The 20,183-nt window shown below is 52.3% G+C and overlaps 1 long non-coding RNA gene across 1 annotated transcript; it reads right to left on the reverse strand.

Annotated features, from left to right (window-relative positions):
* Window positions 1-9,180: 9,180 nt before the first annotated feature.
* LOC135425749 (uncharacterized) lies at window positions 9,181-14,032 on the reverse strand. The gene is made up of 2 exons (XR_010435737.1): window positions 12,067-14,032; window positions 9,181-11,958 (listed from the first exon to the last, which is right to left on the reverse strand). It is a non-coding gene; the product is annotated as an uncharacterized LOC135425749 (long non-coding RNA).
* Between the last annotated feature and the right edge of the window lie 6,151 nt (window positions 14,033-20,183).

The raw sequence follows: 20,183 nt of genomic DNA on the forward strand, positions 1-20,183 counted from the left end.
ACCCAGGAAATGCTGCCTTGCTCTTCACTAATTCACCCGAGGCTGGTGAATCAGTGGCCCCAATGAAGTCGGGTGCTGAGTTCCTCTGCCTCCCTCGCACTGATGGGAAATGACAGCTCATATTTTAGAACTGATTATACTGTCTGCGGCACAGGGAGGCCCTGAAGTTGTGTTATTAAAGTAGATTAGCTGAATAATTTTTATTACATTTTCACACAACGATATTTCTTGAGGCTTATGAATGAGCTGGTGCTGTACCCGCAGCAGAGGCAGAGTGGTGAATGATGTGCCAGGCGTTCGGGGGACGCCAGCACAGGGACTCGAGCTAAGCTGGTGCTCGTGTGGTGAGTGCTGCCTGCTCCCCTGCAGCACAGGGCTGTGGCCCAAAATCTAGAGAACTTAAGAAAAAGAATGTTAAGAAAAAGAATGTTAAGAAAAGTTGATAAAACTTTTCCTTTAGGAAGTGGAAGTGTTTTGTGTTCCAGCTGCTTGGCATTACAGCCAGGGCCCTTGGAACTGCTGCTGCTGCCCACTGGAACATGGGGCAAGCGTGGGGGCAGTTTCCTGGGCTCCCTCTTGTTAATGAAGTCCTCCCCACTAATGACAGTGTACTCAGAGTGCCTGTGCCTGGCCTGCAGCTTGGTGTGCTCTTCCTGTTTGCATTCACATCAGGAAAGAAACTGGATTCCAGTAATGACAGAATTTGCACTGAAAATCTCAGCTCGTGTGTCATCACCCAGGTGCACAGGGAGGGAAAGGGTGGGAAAGCCTTTCCATGGATTCAGTAACTCTTGGGGGTGCTGTGCCCTCCTGGAGCAGAAACAGATGGGACCCTCTGGGGACCAGAGTGTTGCTGCCTTGGTGAAGGCACTGCTGGGGCAGCAGCAGAGGAAAAAGGAGAGGGGAGAGACCTGCAGCACTTGGGGCAGGGAGGGACCACTAAACAGTGGCAACTACTAATGGGAAAATAAGACAAAGAAACATGGGCATTGGGTGCAAGGCTCCTGCAGCAGCTAAAGCCCATTGGGAAGCTGGCTCCCAGGGTGCCAGGGCCTCAGCAGGGTTCAGTGCCAGCCCAAACTTTTAAACCCAGCTTGTTTTCCCCATTATGAGGAGGAAATTGTGACTGCCTGAGAACCCTCTAATTAAACAAAGCCTCACCATAATATTTGCTGGGAGCTCGCCAGCCCTGTAATATGACATTACCAGGCCTCTTTATTAGCTGAATTGGGTATTTAGCATCTCTGCCAAACCGAAAGGCAGTTGAGGCGCGTGGAAGCAGCACTGTAGGATCCAGCAAAGGGTGCTATGACCTGCTGGTGAGGCTCGGCCACACAGAGGGGGGCTGCATCACCCTGGGGGGCTTCTCCCACAGACAGACCTCCTCTTGGTTATTTCCCTGTCACCCAAATCCAGCACAGCAGCCCCAGCATGGGACTTTGGGAGGTTTATTCCACGTTTCTCCCACTTGTCTCCCTGAAAGCACGTCACCCACTTGATAAAACCTGATTTAATGGTTACAAAACCCGGAGATAAAGCTGCTCTTAATGGATTTCTTTAAGATCAAGGCTGTCAAAGACCAGGCTCAGAATCCTTTCTACAGTGAGAGCGACTATATTAAGTGCACTCAATCACGCCCAGGCGAAGGTTCCCTAAGTGAGACTCTGGCTGGAAGAAATGCATTTTATTAGTGTCTCTGGAGAAAGCAGCTTGGCAGGAGGGATGAGGAGCCTCCAAGCTGCGGTGGCTGCAGTCTGGTTCAGCTGCAATGGATGGGATGTGAAGGACTCTGCAAAGCATGTCCTTGCTCCCCGATTGGGTCCTGCAGGGAGGAGGTTGGTGGGCACTGTGGTGACATTGCACAATGGGGACATTGCATGGCAGTGGCCCCTGTGTGGGGCAGGTGGCTGGTCAGGGAGGGATGCTCACCTTGGGATGGTGCTTACAAACACACCTCAAAATCCTCTCTATGGAGCTTGGCCCCTGCCGGGTCTGAGGGAGAGTGGGACATTCATGGTGGTGATGCTCAAAGACTTTTGGGGGTCTTGGGTGGGACTCACCCCAGCCAGGGGGTGAAGGAGAGGGGTCTTGGCTACTCTGGGCAGACCAGAACTTAAACAAAGATTAGTTTTTCACAATTTTCAGCTCCAGACCAGAGTTTAAACACAGATTAGTTTTTCATAACAATTCACAGTTCCATAATGAGAAATTTGCAGCAGTTCTAAACTGCTGGTTGCTTTTAAATCATTTCCTGTCTTTCTGTCTCAGGCTTGACATTTGATGACGAATTGAGTCTCTGTGTTCATTTACCCACTGATTTATTGTACGGAGGTGGGAAGCTGCGGCCACCTTAGTGAAGGTCAACACAGAGTGTTTGCTTGTAATTTCCAAAGACTATTAAGGTTTTTAAATAAACCCTGTGGTTGCTGTAGGCAATGAAGGCCCCTCTGGTTAGGCTGCTCCTGCAGCAGATCCCATCAGATGATGAGGAAGGGTTTGTGAGCAGATCACTTGGCTCACTGGTGTGAGGTGCCCAAAGGGGTACATCAGAATGCACCCCAAAGTCACGGTTAGAGAGCACTTGATTTTAGGGGCACAGTGAGCCGGGTGCTGACAGCTGCTCCTCACCTGCCAGCCCAGATTAGCACGGGGTTCTCATTCTGCTTTCCCCTCGCTCGCTGACCCTGTGCTCATCCCTGGGAGGTTGGGGGGAGCTGCCCCACGGCTGCCCCAGGACGTTGCTTTGCCTCCTGCCGCAGGAGCCGCTGTTTGTGGATCTGTTGGGCGGGTGCGAGCAGAGCGGGCTGTGCCAGGAGGTTCGGCTGCGCAAATGTCACACCGATCTTATCTCGGGGGAAACATCCCTCAGTAATTACAGTCAATGAAAAGTCCTGCAATAAAAGCCTCGGAGGCTGCAGCCTTCTGTTTATCTCCGAAGTGCGGAGGGAGCTGGGAGCGGGAGGTGCCGGTGCCTGCGGTCCCTGCGGTGTGGGGACGGTGTCGGGGTTTGCCTTCACCCGGGCCGTGGGCAGGAGGATGCTCTGAGCTCTGCCTGCACCAGCCATCTGCCCCTGCGCTGCCAGTTAATGAGCAAATTCAGAAAAAAAGAGAAACGAAATCTCTCCATGGATAATTGGCACACAGAAAAGGGGCCAAATGAATTAAATAAATCCTTTGCCATGACATTGGCCCCACTCAGCTCCCTGCCTCTCACAGCAGCTTTTCAAGCCTAATGGTATCAGATACTCTTTTGGCACCCATTTTCGGAGCTGCATCCCACCCCTGCTGCTCCTTAATGCAGCTCATCTCCTGCCCGTGGCTCCCAGGGCCTCCACTGAATCAGCACTTCAAATTAAAGTCTTCCCCACTGCTCCCTGGTTTCCATGGAGATCCAAGTGGATGCTCCTTCCTCCTGAGTCGATGGAGAGGCCCCCTCCTGGGGATGGCCCTCAGGGGAACCTGAGGGTCCCCGAGCATCCAGTGGCTCTGCAGCCGCCTTTGCCATGTGCTGCTGCCAGCAGACTTTGGCTTCGGTCCTGGCATGCTGGTGCCCCGTCCTGGTGCCCCGTTACACAGCAGAGAACCCCACAGGTGCTGGGAACAGGCTCCCAGTGTAAGTTATCCTCCCACGCTGGAGCTGATCCTACTCAGCTCTTCAAGGAGCTTGGCCAGAAGAAACTCTTCTCCTCCGTTGGGAAGCAGCCCTTTGGCTGGCCTAGGACCAGGTTGGTTTGTTTGTATCTTTACTTAAACTATGAATAGACTTTGTAGTCTGCACAGAGGTTTCCTGAGCGTTGCCTGGAGCTGTTTGGCCAGAGCTGCTCCAGCAGTGGGAATGGTGGTGGGAATGCCCTCACATGTGTGACTGAATGGGCAAATAGCTGCGAGACCTAAGAAACAACAGTAATTACAGAGCGAAATTGTTATTAATGTACTAATTTGCATGGGAGCCAGGCTGTATGTAATTACACTTTGGGATCATGATAAGGTTAATGCATTTACCTTCCTGGGTATTTATAGACACTTGGAATTGTTCTCTCTGTAAGAACCACACGTGTGTATTCCTGGCCTTGTGGGTCTGGCAGCTGAAGAGGGGTCAGGGGCACGAGGAGGTTTGTTGCTTTTTGCTAATATTGCTCACAGGGGAATTTGGGGCAGCAGCAACCCTGGCTGCATGGCTCTGGGGCATCCCAGGGGATGCTCACAGAGGGGATGCATCCAGTAGCTTCCCAGAGCCTCTTGGATCATGGTCAAATGATTTTTCTGTGGTGTGTATACAACTCTGAGGGGAGCTGCCCCAGGGGCCATCAGCATCTGGCATTTGGCTACCTGGAAATTCCCCCAGCCTCTGGGCTCAGCAGCAACCACCTTGGCTGGCAGAGGGAGCAGCAAACATGACCTGTTCATGCTCAACAAATCAGAACTTTTCAAACACCTCGGAAACTTTCTGATATTGGCAAAAAGCCTCTGCCTGTGAGGATGCTGTTCCCCATGCCAGGCCCATGTGTCTCCTTCAGCAGCCACTGCTCAGGTGGCCGTGGGTGCCCCAGAAATGCCAGGCTGGAGCAGGGCTGTGTGTCTGCACAGGGGCTGGGGGGAGCCCAGGGACTGCTGCCCCGGCGCTCGGCATCGCTCCGGCTGGGTGGGAAAGGGAACGAGCTGGGCAGGATGGGACGGACCTCGGAGTCCCCCTCCTCAGGGACATTCTGGCTTCTCCCCAGCGCCTCAGGAGCCCTGCCCTGCTCCAGCCCACCTTTATTAATGTCACACTGGGAAATGTCAGCTGGGTTTGCTGAGCATCCCCTGGCACTGAGCCCTCCCGGCTGCGCTGGCTGCCGAGCCCACGCGTGCAGAGCCGCTGCTCGCGGGCCACTCGCGCGGCCACCAAGTGTCACCAGGGATATTTCTCCTGGTGTCACATGGGGAGGACAGAAGGATACTGCAGAAGGTCAGCACAGCCCTAAAAATATGTCTCTGTGTGCGCAGGGTTGTATTTTTGGCTTCTTCACAATCCAACCCACACACTGCTGGTGAAAGGCTGGGCACGGGCACCTTTAGGAATGAGGGAAAGGTTTAATAAGGTTATGGGAGGCCTTGAGGACCCCTTGGCTTGGCCTTTCGCTGATTCACAGGGAAATAATGTGTGAGTAGCTCCAGGGAGCCCAAGGCTCCCCTTCCACTATAAAACTCTGCAGTAGGGTGGTCAGAAAGGGAATTGCCAGAGGAGCTGATGAAGCCCAGCAACATCCCAAATATTTCTCCAGAAATCAATGCAGAAGTTTATTCCTCTCTTTAGAGAAGAAGAAAGGAAGGGGAAGAGGAAGGAGAAGGGGAAGGGGGTTCTAGGCTGCCTGTCAGGCCTGTTTAACCGCGTCGTGTAAACCCATTTTTACAACTGTGTAAGTTTGAGTTATGTGTGTTATTTTTGCAAACTGTTTCCACATGGCTGAATTTCTTGATGACAGAAGTGAGTACATGCACAGGGTTATGCAAATGAAATACTTAATTAAGTGGGAGTCATACAAAATAAATTCTAGCTCCACCAAATGCCCTCTCTTCTTCCTTTAAATCCAGGTCTTTTCCTAGTGATCGGCTCCCAGCTGAGAAACTCTTCCTGCAGGGGATGGTGCTGCCTTCCCATCTTTTCTTGGGAGGAGGGCGGGAAGAGGCATCCCCATCCCTGGATCATCCCCTAGAGACGTTCCCATCCCATTCCCTCCAGTCCCCAGCCTGTCCCCACCAGCACAATGTTCTGCCACACCACCCACTGCTCTCCTTCCTCCAGCCCCATTAATCACCCTCGAGGGCTCCTGGTACCTTATCAGGCCCAGATGTTTCCTGCTGTTTGCTACAAATGTTAATTATCTCCTAATTACTTCTGAGCAGAGGCTGGGCTGGCAGAGAATGGGGTGAGAGCCAGCCAAGGGCATTTACAGCCCGGGGTGGTGAGACATGAACCAACAGCTGCTTCTGGCAGGGAGTTTGTTGTAGTTCCATATTATCTGCTCCAGATTCCCAATATCTACCAAGGAGTTACCTGGGCAGTGCCCCAGGATGGAGATGCCCCACGAGGAGGGAGGATGTGATAGTGCAGAGACCACTCTGCCTGCCAAACCCCCCTCCACTGGCCCTTTTGTCAGCCTGGGACATTTGAGTGCTGGACATGGGTGGCCATGGTGGCTGCGGGACACATTTCTGGGGCTTTGTGGTCGGCTGCAGGGATGGAAAGCTGGCTTGGGCATTCCTGGAAAACAATGCAGAGGAAAGGCTTCTTGGGGGATTTGCAGCCTGAATTGAAGCTGTCTGTGACACCTCATAGTTTCTGCCATCCGGCACGTTCCCAAGCTGTCCCTTGTGCCAAACCATCTCTCCATGGCCACTGTGCTCAGCCCCACACAGGGACCAGTCAGGGATGGCCTCTGCATGGCTGGAAAAGCCTCAGCCCCTCCAGTGGAATGCTGCTAGCTTGGGCAACACAGGGCAAATATGATTTAAAAAAACCCAACCCAAACGCACTGGAGTGAGCAGGAGAACAACTTGGCAGAAGGTTTAATTTTATTTCTCTCTAGTGCAAAAAACAATTAAAGGAAGTGCCAACCCCCCCCCCCCAAATGCAAAGAGTTGTAACCAAATGTCACCCCAGCTTTGATCCCCTCAGAGGCAGCGCTGCTGCTATCAGTTTAGAAGCATTAATTTGCATATTCATGTCCCCTAATTTGCTCTTCGGGAGCTGGAGTCTAACAGCTAATGAAGAAAGTCTTCCTGTGCACACAGAGCAAACCTGGAGTCTATCACAGATGCACCGAGAAAAATAATCAGACACAAGTAAGTGTTCATCCCAAGGGAGAGGCTACCCAGACTAAAAAACTTGGCAAAGACCAAACTCCCTTCTCCACATGTCCTGGGGATGGGGTGAAGGGGCTGTGGCCACTGGGGCACATGGCAGTGGGGCCTCAGTGCCAGGATGTGCCCTAATGCAGGGAATGCTTGGGGGGTGCTGGGGAGGGGATGATGAGGGGAATGTTGAGCTGGAGGGATACTGAGGGGGCTGCAGACCTGCTTTCCCTGTAGGCATTGAACCATGGAATGGGGCCGGGCTGGTTTTAGGGAGCACTGAGCACCCAGGGACCTGCCAGGACCAGGAGGGGCTGTGTCAGGAACCAAAAGGCTGTTGTGGTGGCTGGCTGAGCAGGCAGCGTTATCAGCCACACTGCCAAGTGATGTGTCCCTTCTGTTCACCCTTAATTTAATTTCTTTCAGCAACACAATAGCTCAGTTTTATGTCTGCCATTTATCAGGAATTAAACTTATTGTCATTGTTGTTGGCGGGGCATCAATTCCAAGGTGGCACTGAGGCTTGCAGGAGGCAATGACTGCTCTACATCCACCCCACTCCTGCTCCTCATCCCACGAGTGGGAACATGAGAAAATCCCAGAGCCTGTATCTATTGGAACTGAGGGATGTGCAGGGATCCAGTGAGACCATGGGGTGTCATGGGAGTTTTCTGTGGCTGTGGAAGTTCAGCACTGAGGAGCAGGCTGGGCTCAGGGACTGAGTGACCAGGAGCATCACCCTCTCACTGCCATGGTTGAAGCAGAGTCGCAGCTACCTCAGACGAGAGCTCAGACCAAGGCTCAGAATAAAGGCAATGCCCTTTATTCCTTGCAGTGCCTGGAGAGTTCCTTTTATCTGCTCTGCGGAGGGCTGCAATTACAACTGTGTTGTCAATAGCAAATAAAGATGAGGTTATCAAAAGGCTCAAGAGGCTGGGTTAAGGCTGCTGCCTGCAGCAGGAGCTGTGTGGAGAGGGGGAGCTCCTTCAGGGAAGATATGCCCCTGCTTTGGCCAGAGTTGGAATCTAAAAGTGGCCAAAGCAGGGCTGGAAAAAATCAGACCTGGGCACTGACTCCTTCCTGGAGAGGCATGGAATCATGGAATCCCAGCATGGTTTTTGTTGGGAGGGACATTAAAGCTCATCCAGTTCCATGGGCAGGGACACCTTCCACTAGACCAGGTTTGTCCAAGCCCCATCCAACCTGGCATTGAACACTTCCAAGGATGGGTATCCCAGATAAATATTGTGTGGTTCTTAGCTGGAAAAATGCTTCCTTGCATTTCAGGGTGTCGAATGGCTCGTTAGCCTCTGGTGCATTACCTCTTGATGGTTTAGCATTACTAATTCCCTTGGTAATTATGGCAATAACAATAATCCTGGCTGCAATGCATGTATATGCTGTGCTGTTCCGTGCAAATTCCCCTTGGGAAGTGTGGAAGTTAATGGGACCTGTCTGCATGGCTGGGAAACTCCTGTGGGACGGTGAGTGCCGGGCTGGCAGGTTGGCAGGGCACAGGCAGAGTGGCAGTGTCGTGATGGCACAGGAGCAGAGCTGGCTGGAGGGTAGCTCTGGTCCTCCTGCCCACTGCAATAGGGGTTATGCTGCTGGACTCTGCCAGGGAAAATCCTGCCCCAGCTGAATCCCAGATTTCACTGACAGTTGGAGTTTCAGCCTGAGCTGCGGGACTCGGTTTGAGCATCAGAGGCAAGCTTGCTGCACTGCGTTATCTGTCTCTAACATCAGCTCCCCTTGAGAAAATCACAAAGAAAAAAATCTTTCTTTTCTTTCAGCAAATGCATTTTAAATAAATTATAGGATTAAAAAAGTTAAAAGTTTAATCTGCTCCCCCATTGTGTGCGAGTTCGAAAGGAACATTTATCAGGCGCGAGGTTGGGCCGCAGTTTGTGTGTGTCGCTGGAAGATTTTTAATTCGCTCAATGGGAAACGATGAGCAGAGTTGATTAGATGGGAGCTGTAATTTGTTCCCAGCTGTCAGCACCCTCAGCCTTGGGGCAGCCACGATCCCCTCCCCTGCCACTGGTCTGAGGTGCCCCTCACTGGACCTGAATGTGTTTGTGCTCACAGTTCATGGTGTGGCTCCTTGTACTCCATGAATCCCTCCCTGTCCAAGAAGCTGGGTGAGGAAGCCTGTCACATCAGGCAGTGGCATCCAGGGTGAAGCAGTGCCGTGGTCCAAAGTACCCCAGAGCAGGGATCAGGCTTCATCCTGGGTTGCTCAGCCGCCTCCCAACAGATGTGGATTCTGCCACTGCTGTGTGGCAGACACACAGCTCCCTGCGTGCCTCTGGTGCCTCCAGCCCCTTAGATGAAGGATGCAGCACACAAAGCCAAATCCACTTTATTAGCATTATCAAGGAAGTGAAATTCTTTTCCATAAGTGGTTCTGTGTTGTTAACAGCAAAATAAGCAATTGCTGACAGCCAGCCTGTTCTGGAGAGCAAGTCCGCATCCATCCTAAAAACGGGGACATGCCAGCATGGTGATGTCCTTTCATCTGTCTCCTGTGCTCCTTTTCTCCCTCCTGCCTGTCCGTCAGGGACCCTGGGAACACCAGCAGCAGTGGCAGGTGGCTGTGGAAGAGTTAAGGGGCTGTGTTTCTCACTCTTCCTTCTCAGGGAAGACAAATGATTCATTCTATTCCCCATCGTTTTCGCTGATGCCTGGCTGCCTCCCATCGCGATGTTGGGTCTACACCATGCAAGTCATTAGTTTGATCCCCAAGAAGAGCCGTGGAGAGCTGTGTTTCCTATTTGTCTGTGGTGGCTCCTGCCAGGGGCAAACCAGCGTGATCAGTTCTAGTTTTCTTTCAGATCTTCACAAAAATGCCAACACACACAGACGTGGCATGAGAATATCACAGTGACGTCCGGCTTTTCCTGAGCAAGGGAGAGGAAACTCTGTGGCTGTGAGAGATTTTGTAAGTGGGTGGATGGGGAAGCTGCCCCTGACTGCAGGCACAGCAGGGGCAGTCAAAGACATCTGCTGCCCACGCTGGGGGTTTGCTGTGGGCACTGCCAGCTTCCAGCCTCCCGTACGGTAAATATCCAACTCATCTTCTCCTGGGCAATATTTGCCTCTAAGATCCATGAGTGATAATATGCCATTTAGTAGGAGTCAGGCAGCTGCAGGCAGGGCAGTGCAAACCCCATCCCAACCATCAGAGCTGTCATGCTCCCCATGGTGAGAGGCAGATAAAGATCTGTCAGAAAACCATGGTCCAAGAGCTGGCAGTGGAGCTTTTCCCTAAAATCACTCCATTTTCAAGCACCAGAACGACTTGCTGCTGAACTGCATGTAGGACTGCAAGTAGGACTGTGAGTAGGACTGTGAATAGGACTGTTAGTGGGACTGCATGTGGGTCAGAGGATGCAGGTGGTATTTGTAATGAAGCCTGTATACAAATCCAGAGGTTTTTCAGGTGACCAAGCAAGCTGGATCTTGGACCCGAGTCAGATAAGACTACTCAGATCCAGAGAAGCTGGGGGAGTCTCCAGAACCAGCGGGATGTGCTAAGTGTGGTCTGGGTGTGAACCATGGGCTGATGATGGTCCTGATCAGGCAGAGGGCTGATGCCCACAAAGATCCAAGACCCCAGTGCAAACTCCACAAGCCTGTGCACTCCCCAGCATATTCCAGAGGCCAGCCCTGCCTGGATGGAACACGTCTCCAGCTGGGAGAGGGATGGCATTAACAGACAGAATCAACAGGACCTGTGAGTACATAAAGAGTGATGTGTGTTTTAGCTTCTCTTTGGAGGGTTGTATTATTCCTGTTATTGTGTTATTCCTGTTAATATTTTAATGATCCTCTCTGGGGCTGCTCAGGGGCACTGGGGCTTGAAGGGAAAAGGAAATGTTTCAGTTTAAGGCTCTGGGCAGAGAAATGAAGATGTCTATGACTGCTGAGGTTGGAAATCAGGGATAATCTGCCTTGGGCACTGGTGATGTCCCTGGCATCAGCCTGGCAGCCCCTAGAACACTGTCCCTCTAGCTGTGCTGGCAAGCACCAGGGAGGAGCTGGCTCCCTGCACGGCACTCACTGGTTTATTTTGATAGGCAGGAGGCATTGCTGTTCACAGCCGTTTAATGTAATGTGGGAATTGGTAATTTGGGATTGTGGCTGAAATCACTTTTGAATACATAAAACATAAATACAGCAGAAGCAGAGAAATGAGCCATAACTCTCCCTAATGGAGCCCCGGCCTCCCCGCTTTTCACGGCACAGGGAAAAATGGCCCCACTATTTTCGACCATTAATTCTGCCTCGACCCAAGTCATGCTGCTCCCTGTTTCCCGAGCACTTTTTGCAAAATAATGAGGCTATTTATTAGCAGCAACGAGGCTGCACAAAAAGAGGCGTTGAGATAGTTTCTATAGTAACTCCCTGCAAAAACAGTTGGTGCTCATCCGGCCGAAGCTGTTCTGCTGTGCTGGCTGCAGGGCAAGCGGAGCCCTGGCTGCCGGGCAGGTGGGACAGGAGGTGGATCCCACCAGCTTGGCATCAGCTCGGTGGGCTGCTCGTCAAGGGGACATATGGCAGCTGTCACAGCTCCTGGGGTGAGACCCAACAGCCCTGCTCTCCCTGTGCAGCATCTTCTTCTCATCTTCCTCAGCCGTAGGTCACGTTTTCATCGGGCATTTAATGTCTATTCTCAATTCCCTGCTCCTCGGAGTGGGTGAGAGAGAGGCAGGGGTGGAGTGGCCTAGAGCAGGATCCTGAGCATCCTGCAGCTCCCCAGGAGCACCAGCCACTCCGCCTTGGAGAGAAGCTCAGGCTGCTCTCTGCACAGTGGCAGAATCTCCAGGAGTAATTGGATTTGGCCATTCAGTTACTTCCACAAATAAGGGAAAACTCAATTGCTCATGTTTGCCAGTCGCATACTGCAGGAACTAAGTACAAATTCCATCGTTCATAAGCACAGTTCTACAAATGGCTTCTATTGAGTTAGAAAACAATAGAACTCCCCGGCACTGCTTAATTCCTACATTCCCACACATGGAGAGACCGAGCAGCTCTTCCGAGGGGAGGGTCTGAAGACCCACATTTCACTCCATTCAGTTCCACGTGGGTACTGAATAAATTCCAGGATAGCAGGGGTGCCTGAGGATTAAGAAGAGACTAAATTTACTGAGGAAATAGTTACTCACTTGGTCCTACCTGGTAGCTGGACAAACAGGGCTCAGGGAAGGAGGATAAATCAGTCCCGACCTGTCGGTGTGTGCCGGAGGAGCGGAGCATCCTCCAGCCCGTGCTCCGGCTCGCCGGCATCTCCCATCCCCCGCGAAATCATTATTAAAGCTGGCAAGCCATCATGAGAAATAAAGATTTATCGTGGCATAATTTCCCAGGAGGGACAGAGATTAATGCCAAGGAGAGGGGAACCAGCAGCCGTTTTCTGTTTGGGGAGCGGAGGAGCTTTTCCCTCCCCAGGGCTCTGAGCTCCTGCCAGCAGCCGGCAGTGCTCCAGCTGGGGGCACGGCCTCGGGGCTCCATCCCGGCCCTGCTGGCATCCAGCCATCCCTTGGGGGCCATCCCGGACCCTCTGCCTTTTCCTTTCTAAAAACCTCTTAAATTTCACTCTTTCAAGGACACTTCTGGACGTGCAGCCTCTGGTGAGGGGCAGGTCCTGTGCACTGGCAGGACCCCAGCACTGCACGGGAAGAACATGAGGAAAGCTGCAGAGAATTGGGACAGTGAAGTCCCTTAGTGATTTTTACAGAGAAAAAGATAATCTGTGGACTGAGGAAACTGGTACCACTCATGGAGAGACTCTCACAAAAGGCTCCTATTTTTGTTGCTGCTTTGCATGGACGTGTAACAGGAGGAGGGAGGGGATGCAGTAATGCACTTTTCAATTTTTGGCTGCAAAACTTTCATCATTATCATTTCAATTAAAATTGCTCTTTGAAGCAGTTTGTCTTCAGGCTCAGCCACACGAATCTTTGCTTTTATGAACATGGAAAACTTGAAAAATAAAAATGACCCTATTTTATCCAGCTCTGGTTTCAAGGACAAGGCTTGTGCTGGAGTGCAGTGACAGGATGGGATGGGGTGGGTTGTGGAGAATGTTGTCCAGAGTCTGGGGGCATTCCTGGATTGCTCCAATGCAGGGAAGTGCTCCTGGAGCAAGGACAGCTCTCATGCCAATGTGATGCTGAGCAAGGTGGATGCAGTCCCATCACTTCCCACCTTAAGGAGAGTTAAATCAAATGGAGTTGCCAATGCCCCTCCAGATTTGGGCAGTGTCCAGCGTGTGGTGGGTCAGCCATAAATTGATGGGAGCCTCCAGGGGATGTCAGGAGAATGGGTCCTTGCTGCCAACACTCACTGGCCTCCCCTGCCTCTGCTGGGATCCTGGGATGGGCCGTGAACACCCATGAGGCGGAGATTATGCAACGCTTCTGTAAAACCAACTGATGTTCAACACTAATTTATGGATATACTGAATTATCTAACACAAATGTAAATAGGGTTTACAAAGAGATATCAGAGAGGCACCTACAATCAAGTCAATCTTCTTTGCAGAGAAGCAGAGGAAGGAGTGTGGAAAAGGAGCCCGGTAATTTATGCATCTGCGTGTCCCATTCCATCCTCAGGAACACAGTTACCAGTGCCTGTGCCTGTCCTTCAAAACTGCTCCCAATGTCGTCTTTTTAATGAAAATTAAGTGCTTTGGTTGTACTCCACAGAAGCTGCACGGACACGACTAATTGCAGCACTGGGAGATGGCAACCTCATTTGAAAGGAAGCAAGTCCTGGGAGGATTCAGCGTGGACTCTTCCAAACAACAGACACCATGGACTTAGAGGACTAAAAATATTTCCCCTGCATCTGCACGAGCCGTTTCATTTCCTCTTCATTTTCTCTAATTTTCTTTGTTTTCAGCTTTAACTGATTTGATGCATCCTAATTACAAGCACATCTGCCCGCTCCCGCAGCATCCCGGCTGACCCGTGCCGGCATCCAGGCTGGTGGAGGGATGGAGGAAGGATGGGCAGCAGGGCTTGCTCTCCAGGGACCTGTGGACATCCCTCCAGCCTCGGATGCTGCCCAGACATCCTTGAGGAGGACTTTCCGTATGCCAGCTTTCCCATGCTGTACTCCTGGGCTGGAATGCCCAACTGTTTTCCCAGATGTACAGTTGATTTCCCAGGAGTTGATGGTGTGGTCAGGATTGCACCATCCCAACTGGTCCTCGGGTCCTGCAGGTAGGACTGGGGCTGGCTTTTTCGGGTTAGCCATCCCTTAGGAAGAGCTCACGTAAATCCAGTGCTCAGAAGTCATTTATTCTGCTGCTAATTTATGACAGTGTTTTCATCCTGATCTTAAAAAAAAAACACCACAGTGCTTTTGAGGTGTTTTGTCTCCTACATAAGGAAATCAAAATCCCCAACCAACGATTTGTGGGAAGAAGCAGCTCCAATACAAGAACAAGATGCGTGTTGTGTCCTTTCTTTAATTAAGTTAATGGTCATCATTTTACATGCTAATGTCTCCTCTGTGGTCCATCAGTCGTGCAGCTGCAGCCGCCTGCAATCCCTGTGTTTTACCTCAGAGACCCAATTACTGCTCCGCTCGGTGCGGGTGATGTGGAGCATCCCCCGCTGGCACCGTGGCCAGGACAGAGGTTCCTCTGGTATTGTCTGGGCAGGAGAATCATCCTGAGGGTTTGGGTGGAAAAATGAGGAGCAGAATGGCTCATATTCTGCTTTATTGTGTTCCCCAGGGGGGCTTGGGCATGGCAGGAGGCTGTGGGGCACCCCAGCCCAGGGGTTGAGCTCTCTCTTGCTGTGTTCTCCCAAGAGCCAGAGGCTGTGCCACTGGCAACCTGGCCATGAGCCCCCTGGGCCATTGCTATTCTCATTGCCATCTGGTGGCACTCACTCACAGCTGCTTTTATACTTATTTTCTCACACAATCCACAGCAATTGATAACAAAATAAAGAACCCCAAATAGTCAGCGTTTCTCCCTGTAATCTTTCTGTGAAGCTGCTTGATGGAGGGGCCTGGGGGGCCTGTGCTGAAATGTGCCAACCAAAAGCAAAGGTGGGCAGTAACACAAGGGATGCATCAGTTCCCTTGGATTTTTTTCCAAGGGGTCATTTTCACCTTCCCCGAGGGGAGAGGCACCCATCTTCCCATGGGGCCTCAGAGTCGCAGCCATGACCTGCAGCAGACTGCTGGAACATCCTCCCAGACAGCCCCTCTGGCAGGACCTGCATCTCTAGGGCAGGATGGGGGCAGAGGAGGGGCTGTGTCCTGGTATTGTGCTGGGAAACCCAATCCTGTCAGGAGTGGATGGATGCAGTACTCTCAGAGACTCGACGGCTGCTCACAATCTCCAAGGGCTTCGAGATAAGCGGACTGTCATGGAAAAGCCAGGCCACAGAGATAAGAGAGCTTATTCCGTTCAATTATTGGGCAGATAAGGCAGCACAGGCAAGCCCAGCTCTCCTAATCCATTGCAACCAGCCGCAGAGTGCCGGTCCCTTCCCCGTGAGCCGCCCCCAGTGGCTGCTGCAGCACTGGCCAAGGGCTGGGGATGCCCACTGCAGGCAGAGCCGGCTGTGCCGCTCAGCCCCGAGCCTGGGACTGCTCGGACTCATATTTCCTGTGAAATATGGCCCTGGCATTTCTCACAACCTTTGCACAAAGGTTAGGAGGGAACGTGATGAGATTTGCTTGATGACAGGGAATTGGGAGGCACTGTCAGCAGGGATGATGGAGCACTCTCCTGGGAAGCAGCGGCTCACCCATGGCTTGGAGGGCTGGTGAAGAGAGGGAGTAGAGGAGTGTGGAATTCTCAGCATGAGAGAAACCCCCCTTCCAGGAGGCTGAGGGCAGGGAATGTGTGCTGCTCAGAGGGTGCTTGGAGAGCCATGCATCCAAACAACGATCAGACCCCTGGAATGGGGGGCCAGGGTGTGGGGACCAGGCCAGAAGTGTGAGGGTCAAAGAGGGAAATGGCCCTGGGACAGACAACCCACATAGGGGAGCAGCATCAAACTTCGGGGACAGTGTCACCCAACACCTTCCTCACTGGGGGGACTGAGCTCTGCTGGAGCCCCCCTTCCCTCCCAGGGTGGGCAGGGACGGTCCAGTGTCAAGGAAGGAGCAGGACACAGAAAACAGCCTCTTGTCTGTGGTTTCACCCGGGTGCCTCTAATTTACTCACACAATTAATTGGAGCTGTAAATCTGCAGCCGCAGTTGCCACGTGCACAGAACAGGAGACGGGCGTTACAGTCTGCCCTGTGTCACCTCCCTGGCCAGGGGCTGTCACCAGTCCTGGTGCATGCAGGCAAGGATGGAGTTGGACCCTGTCCCTGTCTGGGCTCGTCCAGCTCATTCCTGATGGCACCCACCCCTCGATACGTGGAGACAACCACACATAGATCCCAGAATGAATCCTGGGCTCCCCAGCGCTGCCCTCCCTGCAGTGGGATGAGTGACGGGATGGTGATACAGTTTGCAGAAGCTGCCTGTACAGTATCTCTAGTCCAGGGCTTGGATCAAATCCCTGCCTAGGAAAAGGGTTCAGGCAGCTCTGCCTCGGTGTCAGCCACAGGAGTGGGAACAAATGCACCCTGAAGCCCCCAGGCGTGGCTGGGCTCGTGGGAAGGCAGAGCTGTGGTGTTTGGCCACCACCCTGCACGGTGCGTGCTCGACTGGGCTGGGACAGCTTCGTGCTTTGGGGAAACTTCCTCAGATTTTTAATTATCCAGGCAATTAAGACTTTAAATCTGCCAGGCTCCAGCTGCCAAAGCTGGCGCAGCTCCAGCGGCACCGCCGTCCTCTCTGAAGGCAGTGTGGGCACGCTGGGCCGGGGCGAGGAGCTCCAGGAGAGGGGCTGGTCACCAAGGCCACCACTGGTGACAGGAGCAAGGTCACGCTGTCTGTAGGGACACATCGGCAGCACCCAGAGCAAGGTGAGTGTCTGGGGAGGCAGGTGGGGGGCTGCTGGGATGCTCCCAAGAGGTGCTGGAATATCTGCAAGAGGAGTACCTGGAAAATGCCAATGATGCAGCTAAAAGTCAAGTATTTTCTGGAAGGCAAAAGGATGAGAAGGAAAACCCAGACCTGCAATAAAATAACTCAAGGTACAGAGGAGAGAGAGATGCCTGGGAAATGAGAGCCTGGGAAAGGAGAGCTGGGTACAGCAGAGAGGAAGCATCCAACCAGGTGAGAATGGAGAGACAAACCACCACAGCCCCCAGGGAATCCACCGGGGACTGTGAAGTTCCGCCTGTCCCACAAAGTCATCTGGAGAGCCCCAGAGAGGCTGCAGTGGAGACCAAATCTCTTAATAGACAGAAACATCACACAGTTCTCAGGGTCCCACTGCAGCAGCTTTTCCCTTTCCAGCTGGAAATCTCTTCCACACTGATACAGGGGAAGCTGATACGGCCACAACGTCTCCCCACAGCTGCCTTCTGCCTTATCACAAACACAGATCGCTGCAGAACGCAGAGGAAGTGCGAGCTCGGCCTCATCTGTGCCCCACGATGTGATTAGCAGGCACACATCAACCGGAGCCTGAGAGATGGGATACAGAAATCTGAGGATTTCACCCAACGAAACGGAAAATGAGGAGCCTCACCCAATGAACGAGCTCTCTAAATATAATCAGGGCTGTAAAACTGTGTCAGGGAATAATTCATGCGCAGAAATAGCTCTAAAACTAAGTGGAAGCGCGAGAGCTGGATAGAGCAAACCCCAAGGAGCTGTAAGGAAATGGCATAAACACAGTGGAAGTGAGGGAGCAATCCAGGAGCAACGATCAAAAGTACCCCGAGATAGTTCCTGCATGTCCAACCTCCCTTTCTCCCCTGCCAAGCACCAGGTTCCTCGTGTTGGCAGCACAGAGGTGATTAATTCCCACAGCTCCCGACACCAGCTTGAGCCAGCACCGGCACCCTCAGCACTCTGGGTTATTTTGGACACTTAATTTAATACGGTGTGATTGGATTTGATTAAGAGGTATTGATTGGGCGGGGGAAGGGTAAAATTGTGGCCATTTGTCAGTGGCCAGGCAGTGAAATCTCTGCGTTAATAAATCAGGGCTGGCACTATTGGAGCGCAGCTATCGAGGTGCAGAGACATGGTCAGGCTCCTTCCCCTGGCACTAGGGATGGATTAATCCCATTAAAAGTTGTGAGTGTTTCCAACATGGACCTCCCTCTGGGAAAAAGCTCTGGAGCTGGAGGGTGAGTGCTGGGGTACCTTAGGCCAGGAGTGCTGCACCCTGTGCTCCCCCGCTCCTGGATGCAGATGGGATGCCTGGTGCAGGGCAGCGATTTTGGAGGCCACCACGGCTCATCTTCAGGAAAGCTCTGTGACCAGGTGCCTTCTCCTCCCCTGGGGCAAGAGGGGCTCCTCAAATGTGCTGCCTCTGGAAATGCTCAGATGGAGGGAGCTGCTGCATCTCCCATGGGATGCTGTCGCCACCTCCACAAGCTGCTCCTGGCACACGGGGCTGGAGCACCCACCAGATGTGGCTGCGGCTGCCACTTTGATTTAGGGGGACTGTCCATGGGCAGCTCCTTCCGCAGCTGTGACACACAGGAAAATTATGGAACAACACTGGCCAGCTCTTTAGCAGCATATTGACACAACGGGGACTGGAATGACAAGACGTGAGACTTCTGATGCATTCCTATTATTCCCAGCACGCTATCACGGCTCCCAGAATGGGGATGTCAAATGGCTTCCTCCGAGCATTTTGTATGTCTTTAAAAATGAAATGGGCTGTGCTGATGCCTTCAGATGTCTAATGGGTGATGCGAGTGTAAAAGTGCCACTTCATGCTTTGAGATGTTGCTACAGTAAATCAATCCCATTTTCACTGCTTTTATAAGCTGCAAATATTTTCTCAGGGCTGCTGTGGAGGAAGGGGGGCAGGAGCCAGGGGCTGTCAGCAAAGCTGAGCGTGGCCGGATCAGCCTCACAGTCCAGCTCGGCTGCTCCCTCATTCCATGTAAGATGTGTGAGAGGCAGCAGCTGTGAGCCCCTGGCTCTTGCCTGGGCTGCTCAGCATCCCGGGGGCTCAGGAGACATCCCAGCACCGTTATCTCCTGCCTTGCCTGGGCTTTTGCATCACCCAGCGAGACCTCCCTCTGTGCATCTGTTCTAAGTCCTCTGTAATAGCTCACATGGAGCCAGGGGAAGCTTGGCAGGTCAGCACAGCATTAAAAATGATCTATGATAATAAAAGGGGAGGTAAAGAGGCCGCTGCCTTACAAGGAGTCATCTCTGAAGGCATGGAAGGGAATGTGATTAGCAGAGCTGCTGCATTGCACACATGCTGCTGGGTCTGGGGAGAACAACACCGTGCTTGGGATTCCTCTGCACGGGTGGTTGGTGCCATCAATAACCACCAAGACTGGGGGAGCTGAGCAGCAGGAAGGTGATGCACACGGGGTCCTTGAGGGTCACCACAAGAGCAGGAACTGTGGACCCCCGAGGAGCAGAGTCCATGGGCTGAGGGAACGGGGAACCCGCTCCTGGAAGGGCTCGAGGAGGAGAGCACCGGCTGTGTCCTGCCCTCCGCCGAGGGGTTGGATGAGGCCAACAGCTTGGTCTGGAGCCGAGGGGTGCAGGAGGATCCACTGCTCCTTAACTCCTCAACACCAGCACCCATTGCTGCTCTGAGGTGATTTAGGCATCTTGGTGACTAATGCAGTCATAATCAAAATGGACCGTAACCATTATGGCAGCAAAGTGATCCTCGTGTTTTCCTATTTACTAATCTTCAGCTTCTCCTTGTGACCTTTACTTCAAAATGTTTCAATATAAATAATGCACTTCTGCGAATATATTCTTCTGATTATTTCCCAAAGCCCTGATTCTCCATGTGCGACAGTCCCTGAAGTGGTAATTTGTTCTCCTTCCTGGTAATTGCAATTTTAGAAATAGCTTTTCCAAATGCTCCCAGCTTGAGATCTTTTTTGATATCTTTTCTTCATTTTCCCTGCTGTAATAAAGCTGCTCCCTAGGCTGGGGACTGGGTCCAGGCCAGGGGGTGCCCCAGGGAGCAGAGGGGGCTCTGTGGGTGCCCCCATCACTGAGAGGTTTATGCCACCCCAGGAGACTCTGTCTTTCCATTAGGCTCCTCCTAATCTGTTAGGGAATTAGTTAGGAGTAATAATCTGAGATTAATTTCAGTTGAAACTGAGATTTGATTACTGGGAGATGGGGCTGTATGGAGGGAAAAGAGCCTGGCAGGAGAGATGGCAGTGGGAGAGCTGGGCAGAGACCTGTCTTTCCAGCAGCTCATCCCTGAGGCAGCTGTCCCACACACACATTGGTCTGGGAGTTAATCAAAAG

This window comes from Pseudopipra pipra, chromosome 22 (assembly GCF_036250125.1).
Source record: "Pseudopipra pipra isolate bDixPip1 chromosome 22, bDixPip1.hap1, whole genome shotgun sequence".
In the NCBI taxonomy this organism is placed as follows: domain Eukaryota; kingdom Metazoa; phylum Chordata; class Aves; order Passeriformes; family Pipridae; genus Pseudopipra; species Pseudopipra pipra.